The 22,384-nt window shown below is 43.7% G+C and overlaps 1 pseudogene; it reads right to left on the bottom strand.

Annotated features, from left to right (window-relative positions):
• Positions 1 to 3,674: 3,674 nt before the first annotated feature.
• LOC142840588 (small ribosomal subunit protein eS19 pseudogene) lies at positions 3,675 to 4,211 on the bottom strand (annotated as a pseudogene).
• Positions 4,212 to 22,384: the final 18,173 nt, after the last annotated feature.

Genomic DNA, 22,384 nt, shown 5'->3' on the forward strand with positions numbered 1-22,384 from the left:
TCTGTCCCTTTGTTATTATCTCTAACTTTCTGCCTGTGTCTTTGGTCTGTATCAAATCTCTCTCTTTTCTTACAAGAATATTTGTCACTGGAACTTAAGTACCTCCCAGATAATGCAGGATGCTGTTAACTTAATGACAACTGTAAAGATCCTTTTAATATATAAGGTCACATGTGACGAGGACCAGGACACATCTTTTGGAGACTGCCATTCAACCAACTAAAAAGTTTCAGTTTCCTGGATGCAGAATGTCTTTGTTTGGTTGGTTGGGTTTGTGTGTGTGTGTGTGTGTGTGTGTGTGTGTGTGTGTGTGTGTGTGGTTTGTTTGTTTGTCTTTGTTTTATTTCACTTTCATTTCATTCTTTCTTTATTATATTATGTGTATAGCATTCCTTCCACGTGTGCCTGCAAGCCAGAAGGGGGCTCCAGGTCTCATTATAGATTCCCATGTGGGTGCTGGGAATTGAACTCAGGACCTCTGAAAGAGCAGTCAGTGCTCTTAACCTCTGAGCCATCTCTCCAGCCCCCTCCCTTTCATTTCTTTATTTATTTTTCAGACAGAGTCTTTCTAGGCAGCCCAGGCTACCCTCATATTATAATTCTCAAGAGCTGTGCCTCCCAAGAGCTAGGTATGCACCATCCACTCCTAACTTAGCTCTTTGGGGACTTTGGATTTTTGAGATTTTGAGTATGATATATGTCTGTGTACACACATTCGTGTGTGTGTGGTGCACACATGCCATGCCGCACATGTAGAGGTCAGAGGACAGTCACTGGGCATCAGTCCTCACTTTCTGCCTTGTTTCAAATAGAGGCTCTCTCCCTCCCTCCCCTTCTCGTTTTTCCAGACTAGGTTTCTCTGTGTAGTCTTGGCTGTCCTGGAACTTGCTTTGTGGACTAGGCTGACCTCGAACTCACAGAGATCCACCTGCCTCTGCCTCCCGAGTGCATGCATCACCACCGCTCAACTTGGTTTATTTTTAACAGTGTATTTCATTTTGTCTTATGTGTTTATCTTTGTGCTTTGCCTGCATGTATGTCTGTATGAGAGGGTTGGATTCCCTGACAGCTACTCCATGTTATTTTTATTGCTTCATTTGTGTGTATCTGTGTGCGTGTGTGTGTGTGTGTGCCCACATTTGTATGCACAGACGAGTGTGTTTGTATTTGTCTGGGTGTACATGCACAAATGTGTGTAGATGTCAGAAGGCTACCTCGAGTATCATTCCGTCTGCCTTGTTTCTTTGAGATAATATCTCTTCTTGAGTTCCTAATTAGGAGAATGTCTGTCCTTGGGCTTCCTAATTAGGCCAATCACCAGTAGGCCAGGCTGACTGGCACTGGGTCCCAGCAACGCTCCTGTTTCTGCTTCTCCAGTTCTGGAATCGCAAATGCACACTAGCATGTCTGGCTTTGCATGTGGGTGCAGGGATTTCACAAGGCAAGCACTTCACGCCCCGTTTTTCTACGAACCATGGCACTGCAAGCATTGACATTGCCTACAGCTTTCAAGAACAACCCCAATGTTCTGTGTGTCACTCAAGAATCCCTTTCAAGGGCGTCATCCGCAGTTCCTTCTCAGTTCTCCAGTCTCCACATCTGTCCTTCCATTCTTCTTTAGAGTCTTCTAGCCAAGTTACTCAAATGTATGCCTGTATCTGTATCACCCTCCTCCCACAAAGCCCTCTATGGTGGGGTACCAGAACCCACTCTTTTGGAGGGGAAGATCTTTGACAAGTTTATACTTTTAGGATTTTCTTTTGTTTTGCTTTTGTTTTCCAAGACAGGGTTTCTTTGTGTAGCTCTGGCTGTCCTGGAACTCGTTCTGTAGACCAGGCTGGTCTCGAACTCAGAGATCCACCTGTCTCTGCCTCCCAAGTGTTGGGATTAAAGGCGTGCACCATCACCTGGCCCAGGTTGATTCTTTAAAACTTGTTCTAGTGAGGTGAAGTTTCACATTATAGAAAGTGAGCCACGATAATGAGTGTGATAGCATTTAGCTGATCAGTGTTTGTCAAGGTCCAGCTATGTTTTAGTATGTGTCAATAGTTCATTCCCTTTATGCCTGAATAATATGCCAGTGGATGGCTACGGCATATTTTCTTTATCCTTTCGTCAGTTTAGTTCCTACTATTCCCTATAGCACCACTCCATTCATTAGTTTCACAAGTATCTCCTAGATCATGGATGTAGAGGGCGAATGAAGTCCTTAGTGAATATGTATTGTTTTTCATGAACATAAGTATATCAAGGATCCCAAAGCCTCAGACACATGTGAGTGGCAAAGTCTTCCCTGGGTGAGGCTCAGAGGGCTGGCAAAGCCTTTCTCTGGTCCCTGTGTGGGTGCTAATAGTGTATACAAAAAATGTCCACCGTACCTTTCTCCTCTGGAATTACTACAGCCTGAGACTGTGCCCCAATGGAGACTTCTCCTAATGAGATAGCTAAACCTGCCTCCTTGTTCAGCTTTATTCCATAACTCTGCCTCTATGCTCAACATATATGTGTATATAAAAATATATATTATATATAATGTATATATATGTATATAACAAAGGAGTGCTGTGGCTTCTTCATCAGAGAGCTCAGACTACCCATCCTGGTTTTTCTGCATGTGTGTCCATGTGTTTGTCTGTCCTTTCTTCATTCTCTCATTGCCTGGACCTAAACTATACATGGCAGATGACCACATATTGAACAGGGTTCAAGGAGCTGGCATTACAACATTTATCAAAGCACTTCAAGCCAGGCAGTGGTGGCACACGCCTTTAATCCCAGCACTTGGGAGGCAGAGGTAGGTGGATCTCTGTGAGTTTGAGGCCAGCCTGGTCTACAGAGCTAGTTCTAGGACAGCCAGGACAGTTACACAGAGAAACCCTGTCTCCAAAAACCAAAACCAAACAACAAAAAAACAGAAGTTCATAAGTCCCTGCCTTCATGAAATACAACCTGGTAGGACAGACAGATTATAAATAAGACAAATGACTAACATATATGGAATGCTAGACAAAGGTGCTCAAGAGAAAAACATAAATCAGGAAAGAAGCCTTGGAAAGTGACTGGAAGGGCCTAAAAGGGAACTTCGTAGGGTTCACTGGACATTTTCCACTCCTTTCCTTCTTTTTCCCTTCCCTCCTTTCTTTCTTTCTTTCTTTCTTTCTTTCTTTCTTTCTTTCTTTCTTTCTTTCTTTCTTTTCTGGTTTTTCGAGACAGGGTTTCTCTGTGGCTTTGGAGCCTGTCCTAGAACTAGCTCTGTAGACCAGGCTGGTCTCAAACTCACAGAGATCCGCCTGCCTCTGCCTCCCAAGTGCTGGGATTAAAGGCGTGCGCCACCATTCTTTTGAGATGAGGTCTTGTTACGTAGCCCAAGTTTACCTGCCACTCATGCTATAGCTCAGGTTGGCCTTGAATTTATGGCACTCTTCCTGCTTCAGTCTCTAGAGTGCTGGATTTACAGATATTTGCCACCATAACTAAATCATTTTCCACTTCTTGATCTAGATACTAAACTATGGGAGCATATAATTAGTTTGTGTAAACTCAGCCAAGTATACACTTAAGAATTATTCATGTTTCTGTAGATATGTTACACTTCAATACAAAGTTGAGGTTTTTTTGTTTGTTTGTTTTGTTGCTTGGTTTCTTTTTCTTTTCTTTCTCTCTCTCTCTCTCTCTTTTTTTTTATGAATGAGGCAATTTATTAACCCAGCATCCTTTGTCCTAATGCTTCTTGTTGGCAGCTGCCACCTGTCCGGCAATCCTGTCCAGATCTCTCTGTCCCTGAGGTGTTAGCTTGCGGCCCCCGTCCTGGTCCTTTTCCACCATTTTCAGTCCCTCCAGGGCTTGGAGAACGCGGCGGGCCACACTCTTGGAGCCTCTGCTGAAGTGGCTGGGCCTGACACCGTTTCTCTGCCGTCCTCCACAGATCTTGGTCATGGAGCCAACCCCGGCACCACCACGCAGGTACAGGTGCCGTGCTGTAGAGGCAGCTCGTGTGTAGAACCAGTTCTCATCATAGGGGGCAAGCTCTTTATGTTTGGCCAGCTTGACTGTGTCCACCCATTCGGGGACTTTCAGCTTCCCGGACTTTTTGAGGAAGGCTGCCAGAGCTCTGACGAACTCCTGCTGGTTAACGTCTTTTACAGTAACTCCAGGCATCGTGCGGCCTCCGCGCTGCTAGCCAGGGGAAAGGGCTCTCTCTTTTTTTTTTGAGGCAGAATTTCTCTGTGTAGCCCTGACTGTCCTGGAACTTGATCTGTAGACCAGGTTGGCCTTGAACAGAGATCCACCTGCCTCTGTCTCCCAAGCGCTGGGATTAAGGGCATGGGCCTGTAGTCGAATTTTTCTTTGGGCCGCCATCTCACAAATAACACATGGAGACTTAATAATTCTAAAAGCTTGGCATTAGTTTAGGCTTGTTTTTAACTAGCTCTTACAATGTAAATCAATCCATTTCTTCGTTCTGCCACATAGCACCCATCCTGCTTCTTCAGTGTCTCCTTGCACTCCTCTAGCATGCCTAGATTCCTCCTCCTCCTGTCTCTCTCTGCCCTGAAGTCCCACCTATACATCCTGCCTAGCTATTGGCTATTCAGCTTTTTATTACATTAATCACAGCACTACACCTTCACACAGTGTACACATACCCCACAACATTGACGATTTCTCAGAAAATTAGGAAATGACCTACCTCAAGACCCAGTAATTCCACTTTTGGGTATATATCCAAAGGAAGCTCAATCATGCCACAAGGACATGTGCTCAGCTATGTTCATAGCAGCATTGTTTGTCGTAGCCAGAACCTGGAAACAACCTAAATGCCACCCGACCAAAGGATGGATAATAAAAATGTGGTACATTTACACAATGGAGTACTACACAGCAGAAAAAAACCCGACATCTTGAAATTTGCAGGCAAATGGATGGAGCTAGAAAACATATTGAGTGAGCTAACCCAGACCCAGAAAGACAAATATCATGTGTACTCACTCATAAGTGGCTTTTAGACATAAAGCAAAGAAAACTAGCCTACAAATTACAATCCCAGAGGACCCTAAGAGAAACATACATGGATCTAATCTACATAGGAAGTAGAAAAAGACGATCTCCTGAGTAAATTGGGAGCATGGGGACCATGGGAAAGGGCTAAAGGGGAAGGGAGAGGAAGTGATAGGTGTTGTAGGAGCTGTGGTGGGCTGCTTTCCCGCCCAGCTATGCACGGCTAGCTTTACCTGAAATAATTACATGGAAATTGTATTCTTTTAAACACTGCCTGGCCCATTAGTTATAACCTCTTATTGGCTAGCTCTTACATATTGATCTAACCCATTTCTAATATCCCTGTAACACCATGAGGTGTGGCTTACCAGGAAAGATCTTAACCTGTGTCTGTGTCCGGTGGGAGAATCATGGCGACTACCTGACTCGGCTTCTTTCTCCCAGCATTCTGTTCTGTTTACTCCACCTACCTAATTTTCTGTCCTATTAAAGGGCCAAGGCAGTTTCTTTATTTAACCAATGAAATCAACACAAAACAGAAGACTCCCTCAGATAGGAGTGGAGAAAAATATATAGCTCAATAAAACAATAAAAAACAACATAGGGCACAACCACCTAGTGTATACAAAGTTTATTAAGACAATGTATTTCCTTTACAAAGGCAGCTTAGAGGATGGAGAGATGCTCAGCCAGTAAGAATATGTCCTGCTCTTGCAGGGGACTCCAGTTTGGTTCCCAGTATCCAAGCTTGGTGCCTCACAATTGCCTGCCTGCAAACTCCAGTTCTCGGGGATCTGACACCCTTTTGGCCTCTTTGAGTACCTATACAAATACGGCATATGCTCACACAGATGCATGAACATACACATTATTCAAGAAATAAAAATTACTCTCCTCCCATTTAAAGGCAGTTTAGGAGAAGGAGCTGAGGCCCCAACAATCATGGTGCCTGATTTCAGTCTCCAGTACCTCAAAGCAAAAGAGGGGTTTGAGAAGGCAGCTCAGTCCCTAAGGAGTGTATTGTGCAAGCATGAGGACCTGAGGTTGAGCCAGGCAACCCTGTGACAAAGTCAGGTGTGGTGGGCATGCTAAGCCCAGTGCTGGGGAGCAGAGACAAGGGGTGTCACTAGTCAGCCAGTCTAGACTAACTGGAGAGTTCTAGACGAAACAAAAGACCCTGTCTCGAAAAGTAAGGTGGCTGACCCCTGAGGAACAACATGGAGTTTCTCATCTGTCCTCTCTGTGCATGCATGTGCACACACAGAAAGGCAGAGGCAGTGTATTGCTAACCTCATTGCTGACTCTAAATTAACAGTGCCGAAGTTAGTGATTTGACATCCTTAGGGTCCAGTCAAGTCCCTGACCCTGTTTGGGAGTGATTTTAGGGTGGCACCAAAGGATAATGTTGGTTTCTGCACTCTATTCATTTATGTCCTTATGTTTCTGGATCATTCTAGCATTCTCTGGCTAAACATATCTGTCAGCAGAGTTGACAGTGACTATGTAGGCAATTCTAGTTTGCTACGTTATTTCTGTTCAAAGACATTTTCACCATTGCCGTGAGTCCAGTTTGGTGGTATGGTTTTGTTGTTGTTGTTGTTTGTTTTTTATGGTGATCTTACTAAAAACAAACATTTTATTTTTAGGGTAGAATGACCATAGAATAACAGAACTGGAGGAGGACCATCAGCAGGCTTTAATAAAAGGCAATTATATTAAGAGAGAAAGGGGCTACCGTTGGGTACCAATTAAAGAAGACAGCTGAGCTTCTCTTGGAGTTTTGTCTGGTACAACTTGGTTAAATCAAGTAGTCCCTAGCAGGCAGCCAGAAAGTGTTAAATTGTGCTGATGTGGGAGAAATAGGGATGGAAAAAACTAGTAGCTTTAAGTAGGTATCCTGGTTTGCTTTCCATTGCTATAATAAACACCATGACCAAAAGTCATTTGGGAAGGAAGGAGTTTATTACAGTCCCTCAGCAAGGGCACTCAGGGCAGGAACCTGGAGGCAGAAACTGAAGCAGAGGCCATGGAGGAGTGCTGCTTACTGGCTTACTCTCCATAGCTTACTTTATGCATCCCAGGTCCACCTGCTCAGAAATGGCACCATCCACAATGGGCAGGGCCTGGACCTTCCCCCATCAATCACTAATCAAGAAAATGCCCTGTAGATTTGCCTACATGCCAATCTGATGGAGGAATTTTCTCAATTGAGATTTCTTCTTCCTTAAGGACCCCAGTTTGTATCAAGTTGACAAAAAAAAAAACTAACTAGATCAGGGGGACTCATAAGTCCCGTGTGTGTATAACACTTCAGAATTATTTGGGGCAAATTCTGCAGCCTTAGACAAGAGCTAACTCAATTTACCCACACTGCAGGTTAAACACTTTGTAAATCATTTTTTGTGCCCATTTCTTCTGATTAAAACATTTTCTCTTGGACAGAGGAGACAGACTCATATGACCCAGGAAGCTAAAGAAACTTCCAAGGCTAAGGAAACTTAGAAAGTTCTAAGAATCATAAGCCTGTACTCCCAGATTCTAGAAGCAATTAACATAAATTACCGTCATTTTTCCATGCTTATCATCAGCCACGAAGTACTAAGTCTATATGTTTTCTTCCTGGCTTCAAAGAAAATTTAAAAAGATATATTTTTGTCAGCATTTCTACCTGCCCGGAGAAATAGAGATGTTTTCAGGCCTGGAACAAGGACATGTTACTGGAAAAAGCAATTAACAATTGTTGGTAGTGTTATCTGTAAGTTGTGCAGGGTGGACTCCAGCTTTCATGAGTCATCACCATTATGTGGTGGGCTTTTTGGTGACACAGCTGCCCCCAAGTCACCCTTGCTCCTATAAGTTACCCTAATAAAACGTATCCACTAAGCTAGACTGAACCGTTTCCTGGGTCTGCTGTCTGTCCACACTGTCTAGACTGAACAGATGTTTGCTCACATTGCCCCAGGAAAAGCCATAGAACAAAAGATAACAAATATATGGACTAAAAGGCTATTGGGCAATAGAGTGCAAACACACTCTCAAGAATGCTAGTTGAAATTCCAGCACACAGGAGGCTAGCCTGGGCTACACAGCAAAATCCTATCTTAAAAAAAAGATAGAAGGGGAAGGAAGGAAGGGAGGGAGGGAGGAAGGGAGGGAGGGAGGGAAAGAAAATGATATTTGAGAAGAAAAAGAAAAATATATTAGTCAGTGTCTCATTTCTGTGGCAAAATATCAGAGAGAATCAACTTAGGAAGAGGGAAGTTTATTTTGGAACAGTATGGTTGTTTGGTCCTGTTACTTTGAGCCTGGGGTGATAGAGGAAGTCTGTTTATCTCAAAAAAGAGAGAGCCCACCATCCCAAAATTTCCTTCAAGGTCATCTTCTCAGTGACCTTTCTCCCATTGGGTGCTACTTCTTCCAGGCTCTGCTATGTGAATGGACAGTTAAAAGGAATACTCGGGTTAAACTGGCCAGGTCAGGAACACTGGGGAGATGAAACAAGAGGGCTTGAAGCTGGATAAGAAGGAAAGGGCTATAAGAAAGATAGTCAGTGTTGGCAGACTCTGACTCCAACTCCCTACATCCCCGAGGCCTGAGAAACACATGCAGCTGATTGTAACAGACTTAATTATGGTAAGAACAGCTTTTAAAATGCTCCCATATATCCCAAACTAGGGGACCTGTAGACAACAAGTTAAGAGCTAACCAAGAAAGACTGCAGCTATATCTTGGTAGATATGACAGGAGTTAATTCCCAACCCGGGTCAAACTACAAGATGGTCATGTATCCATGAGAACCAAGACAGCCCAGTCTAATGAATAGCTAGCAGACCCAGGCAAGGGCTAACAGAAGCAACACTTGTGTGGTCAGAGGGTTGCAAAGCCAGCCGGGACTAAAGGTCAGCAGCCAGGCCAAGCTAACAAAGTAGAAGTCAGAGAAGTATGGCGGGGGAGGCTTCAGCCACCCCCTAACTGAGCAAGCAGTACAGGTACAATGTGTAACATCTTCCTGGCTGGGCCAGGGAGACATAAACAGAATGTGTGGGCCCTCCATTGGCTTAGAGAATTTGATCTCCCTATAAACTCCCTTGATCTTTGTCCAGTTTCCGCCATAACTCCTGTGAAAATCCATAGCAACCCACTCAGGTGCACACACTACAGAAGCTGTGTGGGTTTTCCACCTCGGGACTCCTCCCAACATTCTTGGGACTTTCTTCCACCTTTCTTAGCTCCTGAAGAGAAGCTTTCTTTTGCTTTGCTTTGCCCATGAATAGCCACATCTTTAACTGTGACCCATGTGAGACCATGAATTGAAGAGCCATTGTCTCAGGTTGATGTTTGGTAAACATTGGGTGTCTAGCACCCTAAGTCCCTAGGTCATGCACATCTAGGCTGAGAAAGGTCCTGTTGCTCTCAAAGGAGTATGTATCACAGGCTGGAGAACAAGCCTTTGATGCATGGGCCTTTGGGGGCCACTCTAGATCTAAACTGTCGTAGAGAACTTGTCCTAGGAAAGCTAGAACCAGGGGCGGGAGAGATGGCTCAGCTGATGAAACAACAGGACTGCCAAGCAAGGACGAGGACCTGAGTTCAGATCTCCAACACCCACGTAAAGAGCCAGGCATGGCAGACTGTACTTGTAATCCTAGCGCTGGGGAGGCAGAGGCAGGAGTATTCCTAGGGCTCGCTGGCCAGCCAGCCTAGTCTAATTGTCAAGCTCCCAGTTCAGTGAGAGACCATGTCTCAAAAAACAAGGTTGAGAAAGAGAGAGGAAGATATTCAGGTATTTACCACCACACTCACATACAGACACATGCAAATAAACGCGCGCGCACACACACGCATGCACGCACGCAGTCAGAACTAGTGGGAACATTTATTAATGCAGACAGAAAGAAGCCAGGTGGCAGTGGCACACGCCTTTAATCCTAGCACTCAGGAGGCAAAGGCAGGCGGATCTCTGAGTTAGTTTCAGGACAGCTAGGGCTATTACATAGAAACCCTGCCTCAAAAGCAAAAAATAAAAACCAGGAAGGAAGTTGCAAGAAGAGGTGGGTGAGATTTAGTTAAGAAAAGCCATCACAAACACACTGACATTTCACCGAGATGCCTGAGTGTCAGCTCACAGAATCTGCTAGCCCAGGTACCATACAAGGCCACCAAAAGTAATTAGAGTCTGGTGGGTTGTCTTGAGTCACAAGCTTTAAGAGTGAGTCAGGTTGCTTGAGGGGAAAACAGACCAGAAATGAAAAAAGACTGACGCACATCTTAGTTGTTCAAAGTTTGTACAATGCACAAACCAAGAAGATAGTCCTTATATCCCAGGCATCTTCACCATTTGGTATAGCCAGTGTGCCAGTAACCAAAACACAGCAGCTGGTGTCCTGAATGAGACTGTGGGGCCACAGCTGACTAGACTAGTCCCAACCCTAGTGTGTGGGCCTGTTACCTCAGCAACTGGAAGGCCGAAGCTGGAGGATCAGGAGTTCAAGGCCATCCTGAGCCACACAACAAAACCTTGTTTACAATAAAAAACCAGAAAGCATGGCTCTTCATTTCTTCAGGCCTTGTGAGAACAAAGAGGCTGCCATCCAAGACCTTTGTCTAAAACCCACACTCCTAAAAAGATTCTTTGCTTTGATACTCTGTAATTTTATTGTGTTTTGAATTTGTAAGCCATGAACTTAAACAGAAGGGAAAGCTGAAGGTAAATAGTCGATGGTTTTCCTACAGGGTTCTTGTTTTGTTTTGGGTTTGTTTTGCTTTGCCTTGCTCTTAAGACAGTATCTCATGTTTCCCAGGTTGTTTTCAAAGTCTCATGTTGCCAAGGATGACCTCAAACTCCTTATCCTCCTGCCTCCACCTTTGAATGTTTGTATTACAGACACGTGTGTGGTGCCATACTGGGTTTATGCAGTGCCGGGGACAGAACCCAGAGCGGGGGCCCTACAGCATTTACTGAATCCATTGCACTGCAGGCTAGGCAAGCACTTCGCCAACTGAACCACAGGCATTTCCTCACCCACTAGGCTTTAGTTACATAATCACAGTAAGATGCTTTGCATCCACATAGTACTTTTGGTATGTTTGGCTGCTTGAAATAGGGTCTCACTATGTAGACCAGGCCGACCTCGAACCCACAGAGATCTACCTGCCTCTGCCTCCCGTGTGCGAGGATTAAAAATGTGCACCACCATGCCTGGATACTTTCTTCTGAAATCGGAAGAGCTGGCCTCCAGGACCCTGGTGCGTTCCCACACCTCCACAATCTACACTTCCTTCTCATCTGTACTACTCTCCAATCACCTTAGCCCTTCACTCTGGCATCACCAAACTCTTCCCAGCCCCAGGTCCTTTGCACTTCCTGTTTCCCAAGCCCCAAAGTAAAACTTTGGAAGAACTTTCCAGCTTGTCTTCCATAGCCAGCCTTGTTCTCCAGGCTCCTTTGAAAGGCGTCTTATACATATCACCTTTTTCTTGACCATGGAGCTAAAGTACTGGCCATCCCACTCCCACATATATCCTGCCTTCCTACCACAAGATCTCGCTTCTTTTCTTCAGGGCAACTACCATAGCTGGAATTAGTCTTGATGAGCATCAGGACCCCCTGGCGCTTAACACCTGTCTTAGCTTACTTTGTATCACTGTGATAAAACATCCAGAGCAAAAACCACTTAGGAAAGAAAAGTGTTTCTTTGGCTTCCACTTCCACAAGCAGCGCATCATGGAGGAAGGGCAGGGCAGGATCCTGGAGGCAGAAACCCAAGCACAGACTGTGGGAGAATGCTGCTTACTCCCTGTGTTTTCCTTGCTCAGCTTGCTTTCTTTTACACCCCAAGACTGTTGTGATCCAGCTGTCCTCACTCCCCCTGACTGACAGCAGAACTTCCTTGTGGTCTGTAATTGACAAGGATGTTTGTGTTCTTTCTGGCTGGTGGGTCTCCGCAGAAGGAGTAGAGGTATAAAAGGTTGCTGGGCAAAATAAAGGTTGCTGTTCTTCCACCTGAAAAGAAGCCTCTGGGTCTCAATCCGGGCACCCCCTGCCAGTCTTGGCAAGACCACATGCCCAGGGTTGGTACCATCCACATTGGGCTGGACCCTCCCACATTAATCCAAAAAATGCCCCAACAGACTTTCCTACAGGCCAATCTTATATGGAGACATTTTCTTAATTGAAGTTTCCCTTCCCAGATGACCTGAGCTTTTGTCAATTTGACAAACAAAAAACTACCTAGGAAGAACCCCAAGCCTCCTGTACCACAGAGTGGGCCCACGATACCTGTTTTGCTTATCACTAAACTTGTGTGCTACAGTTAGATTCAGTCAATGTCACATGGTGAAGAATCTGAAAATGCAGATGGGGGGGACTGGGAGGAAATGATCAGAGGTAGTGGAGTCACGGACACAGAACAAGAAGCATCTACATGGACTCTGGGTGTGACCGCCCTCATTCACTCATTCATCCATTCATTCATTCAACAAACACCTGCATAACTACGGCGCTCAGCCTCGGGGAACATGATGGCATGGAGGAGAGAATATCCACACAGGAGCCATGGTGCCCAGAGGGAAAGGGCTGGCAGAAATGGCACTAGAGACCGAGAGAGAGAAAGAAGTGGGTTCTGTTGGGGAAAGGCAGAATAGGCTCCTCGGAGGACCTAGTATTTGAGCTCTGACTTGAAAACTGCCCGAGAGTTCACCCAATGGCAGAGCGAGGCCAAGCATTGTAAACAATTGGAGCAGAAATCCATGGATTGCTCCTTTCTTTTTCTTTGCAAAAAGGAAGATGGGTGTTCATCCTACTATTCAGCCAAGGTGGCTTACCACACCCCACAGTGTCTTCAGCACCACCGCACCCCACAGTCCATGTAAACCACAAGCTTTTTATTTTTTAGTTTATTTATTAATATATTTGGGCTGTGAAGACTATTTCACAAATGAGGGTGCCAAATTCTATTAGAAAGTGGAATGGTTGGTCTTTATTGTTGAGTGCGTTGAGGATCATCTAGAAGACACACCTCTGGGCATGCCTGTGAGAACTTCTGGAGAGCTTTCCCCCGAGAAGGGAAGAACCACCCTGACGTGGACAGCACCATGGGCTAGGGTTCTAGAAGGAATAAAATGATGCGCTGAGCACCAGCATTCACCTCTTTGACAGAAGCAAGCAGATCTCTGTGAGCTCCAGGTCACCCTTGACTAAGTTCGGGGTGGTGACTTGCTTCTTCCCACCCTTGCCTCCGCAGCTAGGGCTGCTCTCACTGCCGTGCCTCCACAGTCTGGGTGAACTGTATCCTCCAACTGCGAACCGGAACAAACCCTCTGTCTGGAAGTTGCCTTTGTCAAGTATTCTGTCACAGCAGGGAGAAAAGTAGCTAATACAAGAGGTCAAGGATATTGCCGCTTTTGTCACCTAGAAGCTATGCATCTAGGTGTTTGACTTTGTTAATCGTTTGGAAAATGATATTAAATCCAAAGGTCTCAAACTTTTGAGCTCACAATTCTTTTATATATTTCAGATAATGTAAACATATCATACTTAGATTAATTATTATTTAGGAGCCCAAAGAACTTTATTTACATTGGTTTTATCTGTTATTTACCATGTACAATGATGAAAGTGCAACATTTTAGAACTTAATAGTTTACTTTGATATACTGGGTGTGATGGTAAATGACTTTAATCACAGAATGGAAGAGACAGAAGCAAGCAGATCTCTGTGAGCTCCAGGTCAGCCTGGACTGCATAGGGAGTTCCAATCCAGCCAGGGCTACATAGGAAAACCCCATCTGAAAAAATTATTAATAGTAAAGTCTGGGAGTGTATCTTGGTTAGTAGAGTGCTTGCTTAGGATGCACTAGTCCTGATTTGAATCCCAGAACTGTATAAAACAGACATTGTTACTGGGCGGTGGTGGCAAACGCCTTTAATTCCAGTACTTAGGAGGCAGAGGCAGGCAGATCTCTGTGAGTTTGAGGCCAGCCTGGTCTACAAAGTAAGTTCCTGGATATCCAGGGCTGTTACACAGACAAACTCTGTCTTGAAAAAAAAAACCCAGATGTGATGATCCATAGCTGTAATCCCAGCCTTCAGGGAGGATCAGCAATTCAAAACCATTCTAGGATAAATAGAGTATTTGAAGCCAGCTTAGGCTATGTAAACCTTGTCTCAAATTAAATAACAAAAGCATACATTAAAAATAATAACTATAGCATGAGTAACATAGTTTATGATATTCCCCCAAAACAAAACAAAAAATCATGGAGAAAAATTGGGGCTGTACATGTGTATAAATCTCTTTCATTTGTGGCTTAGAAGATGGGTGGATCTTCACATCTTTATACTCAGTGTATTGGTTCCATTGCTTTAGTTGAAGCATTCCTATTAATATCTAAGGAACATGCAGATAGTTGGGGGAAAAAGAGCATTCTTTAAACTTATTTGTATACTCCTACACTGCTGGGGATGGAAGCTACAGTCTTTTTTTTTAAGATTTATTTATTTTATTTTAGATGTATGAGTGTTTTCCTGCATGTATGTCTGTGCCCATAGAGGCTAGAAGAGGATCTCCTGAAACAGGATTTGTAGATGGTTGTGAGCTACCATGTGAGTGCTGAGAATTGAAGCCAGGTTTTCGGCAAGAGCAAGGGCACTCCATCACTAAGCCATCTCTCCAGCTTGGAGCCAAGGCCTTGGAAACGCACTAGCTCTTCTTTGCCCCCACAGTCCCAGCTGGGGAAACACTGAATAACCCCTACAGGCAATCCATGGGCATTCTTTTCAGAAGGAAGTGAGAGCATTTTAAAGGTTAATTGCAGTGTGGAACTTGAAACCTCACCGAGATACTTTTATATTGCTCCATTAAAATTTATCTTGTACTTTGAACAGATCTTTTTTTCCGTCTACAATTTTGTAATATCATGCATGAGTCATTTCAAAAACGATAGTTCAGGGGTTCCCTATGTAGCCCTGGCTGTCCTGGAACTCTCTATATCAACCAGACTGGCTTGTCCTCGAACTCACAGAGATCCACTTGCCTCTGCCTGTCAAATGCTGAGATTAAAGTTGTGAGGCACCACACACAACTACACCAGTTCTGGAAAAGCACATTGTGAATATCATCACCCATCTCATCAAAAACAGTCTTTAAATATTGAGAGGATATTAAACTCACGGGAGTGGATACAAGATTTCTAAAACTGCATTTTTCTCTTGAAAGCTTGAATTTTATCATCAGCAACAACTACTGTCAAATTATTTTCCTTGAACTGACAGGCTTGCTTAATTTTCAAGAAAATGACTGCCAAATACTGGTATCTGAATAATTAGAGTTTGCCTGTCAGTGGTTCTTACAAGTAAAAAAGTCATGCTTGACAAGAAAAGAGTCTGGGGACTAGAGAGATGGCACAGTGGTTAAGCGAACGCAGGTTCGATTCCCAGCACCTACACAGTGACTCACAAACATCTCTAACTCCAGAAGGTCTGAAGTCCTCTTCTGGCCTCTGAGGGCACCAGACATAGCCATGCATACAGCAAAACACCTATTCACATAAAAATGAATTAATTCTTTTTTTGAAAAAGAAAGAGAAGAGATTGGTTTAGCTCTCAGCTTTGATGACCTCACTATTGCTGTTCCTGTAGAGTTCATACCTCAGAATTCTCTACACAGTATTTTCTATTTTATTATACCAAAGTCATGTGCAGAAGGGTTCAGAAAACTACATCTTAGGTCTCGGGAGATGCTTCAATGGGTAAAGTGCTTACTCCACAAGTCTACGATCCCAGCACTGGAGAGGTAGAGGCAGAAATCAGCCCAGAGCAAGTTGGCTGGTTAGACTAGCCAGAATTGGAAGGCTCTGAGTTCGCTGAAAAACACTGCCTCAGTAAAGAAAATTGAAAGCAATGGAAAAGACATCCAACATCATGTTGGGGCCTCTAGACATGTGTACACATACATACAAACACATAAAACCTCATGCACATTTGGACATGTACATACAAGCACACATACACAAAGAAAATATCATTCATCCTGGTAATGTCTATTCATAGGGTCCCCTATGTTAAAAATTTCTTAATCTCTGGAGAGATGGCTCAGTGGTTAAGAGCACAGACTGCTCTTCCAGAGGACCTGGATTCGATTTTCAGCACATATTGTAGTAGCTTACAACCATCTATAACTCTACATCCATGGGATCGGAAACCCTCTTCTGGTCCCCTCAGGGGACCAGGCACAGACAACTGGCATGTGAACCAGAAAAGCACATGATTCAGAGATACATGCAGGCAAAACACCCATACACATAAAATATAAAATAATTTTTTGAGGGGGCTGAAGAAATGGCTCAAAGGTAAAGAGCACTGGCTGCTCTTCCAGAGGTTCTGAGTTCAATTCCCAGCAACCACATGATGGCTCACAGCCATCTGTAATAAGGTCTGGTGCCTTCTTATGGCATGAGGGAAAAAGGGTGTGAATTTGGGTGGCTTGGACCTACTGCATGTACTGGCTTTGTGGGAGCCTAGGCTGTTTGGGTGCTCACTTTCCTAGACCTGGATGGAGGGGGGAGGACCTTGGACTTCCCACAGGGCAGGGAACCCTGACTGCTCTCTGGGCTGGAGAGGGACAGGGAGGGGAGCAGGGGAGGGGGAGGGAAATGGGAGGCGGAGGCGGGGAGGAGGCAGAAATTTTTAATTAAAAAAAATTAAACACTGCATATTATATAATTTCATATAGCAAACCATATTTTATACAGAAATTTTGTTATTCAGTATCCATTGTACCTTTTATTAATAAAATTTATTCTTAGTAATAAAATAAATAAATAATTTTTTGAAAGATAAAGGTTTACTTGAAATATTTTCTATTTGGCTAGTCAACAACTCATTGCAAAAATCCATGTGCTTCATTTTGCTTTTGATATTTCAATTCTTTTATTACGTTCATTTATCGGCGTGTGTGCATATGCGTGTGTGTGTGTACCTTCATGGGTTTTATGGACTGCGTATGGTAGTCAGATTACAATTTGGGGAAGTTAGTTCTCTCCTTCTACCACATAGGTTCAAACTCAAACTCAAACTGCAGTCACCAGGCTTGGCAATAAGACCCTTTATTCCCTGAGCCATCTCACCAGTCCCCTGCTTGTGACTTTTAAATATTGCACTCTAATCAGTTTATTATCATTTTATTTTTGGACTGTTTCATACATGTGTATAATATGTTCGGTTAAGTTCCCCCCATTACTTTCTCTTGGCCCTCACTCCATGAAGCTAAAGTTCTTTGAAACTAGTCCCTTTCTGCTTGGCTTCCAGTTTTTGTGTGTGACCCGGAGTTTATTTAGAATTACTGGCGCGAGCATGGTAGAAGGTTATTTTTCAGCATTTGAGCCATTTACCAGTGGCTACTCCATTGAAGAAAATGCTTCCCTCTCCCCTAGGATCCATTAACTGTCAATAGCTTCTCTGAGAGGGATGTGGCCTCATGAGCACCTCCCTCATCCATGATGGACCTGGTCTTATGCAGGTTTTTTATTAAACATTCTGAAATAAAATATATTTGCATCATTTTCCCTGTTTGTCCCCCCAAGTCCTTCCATGTACCCCCCCCCCTTGCTTTCTCTCAAATTCATGGCCTCTGACTTCATCTTCTTTCATACACACCTGCTTAGTCCTCATAATGTTACTGTATGTATGATTTCAGGTCTGATCATTTGATGTATGTGGGCCTCTTCCCTAGGGGAGATGATTTTCTGCAGCTCTCAGCATTCCTTAGTTGCAAGTAGCTTTGTGTAGGGCCGGTGCCCTCTGATATTTCTCTTTCATGTTAACATATCTGTTGGTGTTGTCCTTGCTCAGGTCTGGTTTAGGCAGCCATGTTGTTGAGACTGCATGGGTTTGGCTTCCCTAACATTTCTAGGAGACAGAATCTCGCAGCAGACATACAGTTCCTCTAGTTTACAATCGTCCTGCCCTCTCAGTGGTGGGGAGGTTTGCTGAGCCTTAGACTGAGGGAGTTGTAAACAGTTTTTAAAAGTTGTTCCTAAGTGAACAGACAAAGTTAGCAGTGAGTTCGATGTTGCCTGCATAATTCTTTAAAACTATGAACCAGATGCTCAAAATGTCCACGGTGAGCATAAATCACCTCCACCAGAGGATGCTCTTTTATACTCCAATCTTCCAGGATCCCTGTTGTGTTGTAGATGCATCACTTGGGGCTGGGCACCACACAATTGCTCATTCTCTGCATTTTGATTGCCTGTGGTTTTTCTGTAATGGTTTCTGTTGCAAAGATGCGGGCTGACAGCATCACTTCTCTGTGGGTGTAAGGATGAGTATCTGGAATGCAGTTCGGAGTAATGCTGGATTAAAGTGGCCGTTGTAAATTCTCCTTCAAGATCCATGGCCTCCCTGGCCCTGCATATCCAGTGCCAGGCATGGTTTGCATTGTTGACTGCACCTTAAATCCAATTAGAGAGCTATTGGTTGTGCTCAGGATATGAGTGACAGATGCTGTTGAATCTTCAGAGTTAGTATTGGCCATTGTCATTCATGTGTCACAGCTGGATAGGGCTATTGGTTGCTTCCCTCACTTGGAAGCTTGCTTGCATGGCACCTTTTGTTTTCATGAAAGCTAGTCCTCAGGCCGAAGGCGTTCAGATCAGATCCAACTCAGATCTTCTGGGTCCTTCAAGGTCTGGAAGGCAATCAAGGGCAACAGCAATACCTTATAATGATTGGGCTTTCTTGGGCTCCACTGACCAACAACTACTAAGGGCTTTGCATGCCTAGTATTGAATTTTTGTTAGATAGCCTATGGCTCTAGCGGGGAGGGAGCATTACAATGACAGGTGGGAAATTTCCATTTAAACTATATGGACATGTAATTTTAGGTACTTATATAGTGACTCCTGACTTCTTCAGACATTCTTCCTGCTATTTCACCCTTCTCCCCTCCTTCCCTGTAGACATCTGAACAATTCTACTGCAACACTCCCCACTCCCAATTAATTACCCCACCCCCAGTTTTCCCCATTTTCCCCTCCAAATTACTTCCACCTTGCTGTTCTCACTAACCTATATACCAAGCTCTTGTTGCTGGTGATGGGCTTTTGGGAGGGGGATCAATAAGGTCCCACTGTATAGCCTAGGATAACCTTGAATCCACAGATCCTCTGCATCTACTTCCTTAATGCTGGGATGAAAATGTAGCACCATGTCTGCCTTATGTGTTCTCCCTTCCTTAACTAAACTAGTAAATTCCTTCCTTTTATTCTTCTGCTTTGATTTTTTTGGTGCAAGCTTTAACATTCCAGCCCAGAGAATATTTCACAGTGATACACAGAAATAGTCTTTATTCCCCTTTATACTTAAATGGTATCCCATTGAATAGATGTATCAGAATTTGTTCAGCTGAGCCCGCAATGGGGAGGGAGTTTATTTCCGTTCTTTTACATCTATGCTGAATGCTGTAATATGTAGATTTGTGTTTTTATGTTTTCATAATGTAGCCTTGCAATAACCTTAGAGAAAGAAATACCAACAGAAAAAGCCATGAAACTTTTCACATTTTCTAACCTGGAAGGAGAGAGAAGGTCTCAATGAAGCCTAAATTTGCATTTCTCTCTCTGTGAATAAGATTGAAGACTTTCTACGTGGCTCAGAGCTATTTGCATTTCTTTTGCTTCAGCTTATTTCTCCTATTACATGACCATTTTCTAGGATTACTAGCCTTGTCAATTTTCAAAAGTTTCTCATGTATCGGGGATAGTAACCATGATAAAAGCTGGAACTATTTTTCCCATTTTGTGATTTCTTTTGATCCTATTGCAAGCATTTCTGCATGCAATGGGTTATTTCAGTGCAACCAAGTTTATCAACTATTTTTTCCTTATTGCTTTTGCACTTTGAGTTGAGGCTGTAAATGTTTTATCCTGCCCCCAGGTTCTAGGGCGGGCACTCTGCCGTCCACATGTGACCCTCAGATGAATAGCAAGGTATCCATCACCACTAGTCTGTTAGAAGCGTGGACTGTCAAGCTTCACTTGTCTCCATTGCAGTGGAGTCTGCATTTTAAGGAGAACACACAGATGCTTAATTTTCACTGCAAAACTCAGGCCTACTCCGGGGATGTAACTCAGTACTAGTGAGTCATTGGCTACTTGGTATTGGGGCGGGAACAAAATGAAATGAGATCAAGTGTTGGGTGTGGTGTGGCCCACACCTGTAACCCGAGCACTTGGGAGGCAGAGCAGGAGAATCTGTGAATTCAAGCTTATCCTATGGTATATAGTGAGACCTTGTCTCTGAGGAAAAACAAAAACATAGGTTGGTAGCAGAGCCCAGTAGCCTGGGCTCCACCTCCAACTACGGGCAAAAAAAGAAATAAGGCCAACCTGCATATAAGGTATAAAGGAAGACAGTCTAGATTGCTAGTATTATTAAATACAGATGTGGAACATTCTAGTGCAAAGCCCTTTAACAATATGTCTTATGCAGTCCCAGGATTACATGACTGATATATTAAACCATTCATTTTCAGAAACATTGGGGGGGGGGCAGCACTCATGAAAAATAGGCTCTGGTTATTTTCCAAATGAATAAATAGCACTATCTGCTGCTGTGAGGCTTTTCAACAGTCTCGTGACCATGGACTCTACAGAAAAGAAAAAAAAGAAACCTCTTTTAGGCTCCTGTAGTGCACAAGCCAATTCTGTTTCCACAAGCTGCAGAGACAGACACGTGACCTAAGCTAAATAAATGGGTGGGTAAAAAATTCCATAGAAAGATTCCTGTTATGCCTTTTCTTCAAGCACCGTGGAGCTGTTTGTCAGTACTGTTCAGTTCTGCCAGAGGTGTTTGTTCGTTGGTCTCCTCTGCTGATAGGGTCCACAGAGCTTAATGCGAAGGCGCACACCGGAGGATCAAACCCTAACTCGGCTGCTTCCACCTGCATTTTGCACTGCCTTGGACGGTGAAGAGGTTCTGCAAGAATGAGTAATGCAGGGATCAGCTCTGATAATAGAGTGCTGCCAGTCATTTTGAATGTGTGGGCTAGGACGCAAGGCCACTCGGAGTTCCAAGCACTATGAGGAAAATGGCTGCTGTGTAGCACAGGACTGAGCCTGCGGACGTGCGGGAACATGCTGGCACAGCTGATGGACGATTTCTTGCTCCTGCTCACTTTAGACTTTTCTAGCATTTCTAAGACGATATTCTTCAAATTCAACGTGCCATTTTAGTCCCAGATTTCTGATTTGGAGAAAGGTATGTTTAAAATACATGTAGGGAGCGCATGAAATGCCTCAGCAGATAAAGTGCTTGCTGTCAAACCTAACCATGTGAGTTTCATCCCCAGACCCCACGTGGTAAAAAAAAAAAACTCCAGTCCCACAAGTTGTGACACTCATGTGCCCCACCCCATATATATATTTATTCATATATATATAAAACATAGCACTTATAAAAATAAGATTTAAAATTTTGATTTTGTTGTTTTAAAGTGTGTGTGTGTGTGTGTGTCCACAGGAAGGGTGCCCTTGGAAGCCAGAGGCAACCAATTCCTCCTGGAGCAAGACTGTTATGAGCTTCCCAACCTATGTGCTGGGAATTAAAGTCAGGTCCTCTACAAGATGAGTATGTATTCCTAAATGCTGAGCCAGCTCTCCAAGACTCTAAGTAAGATACTTGAAAACATAAAACAAAATACATACAGAGGCTACAGCTGTAGTAGTTCAGTGGTTAAGCATGTGTTAACAGCACGAAATCCTGGACTCAATCCCCAGCACCATCCCCCAAGAAAACAGGTCAATCTATCATCAATAAAAATATGTGTGAGCAAACACTTCACAGGCTATAAACCAGAGTATTTATTTTGAACATCATCATGGGGTTAGAGATCACATTTCTGCTTTATAGGATACTGGAAATATATTCTAGCAAATATAATATTCCAAACTATAAAGATTATTTAATGAGCTTCCATAAATAAAGGTAACAGCTTCATACAACTTCAGGAGATATGTGATCTAGCTCCCTGGCCAGCTTCAGCTGGCCTGGCAACCTATGCTGGCAGGAAACATTTCCATGAGCTGATTCCCTGCAGTTACAGAGACAGCCTTCTGACACAGACAAAATATAGAGTGAAAATAATCATTTGTTAGATATTCTCAAAAATCTGCCTGTGGGAGTATAAATTGGTAAGCTCCAGAGGTTAAATTTATAAAAGTTATCAAAAATATGGGGTCGGGGGGACGGCTCAGTCTGTATGAGCTTTTGCTGTACAGGCACGAGGACCTGAGTTCAGATCACGAGCATCTGTGTGAAAAGCCAGGCATGGCCAAAGGAAAATGTAGTTCTGATACTAGAAGAAGGCCTAAGGGATAGGAGGAGTAC

Source organism: Microtus pennsylvanicus, chromosome X (genome assembly GCF_037038515.1).
Source record: "Microtus pennsylvanicus isolate mMicPen1 chromosome X, mMicPen1.hap1, whole genome shotgun sequence".
NCBI lineage: Eukaryota > Metazoa > Chordata > Mammalia > Rodentia > Cricetidae > Microtus > Microtus pennsylvanicus.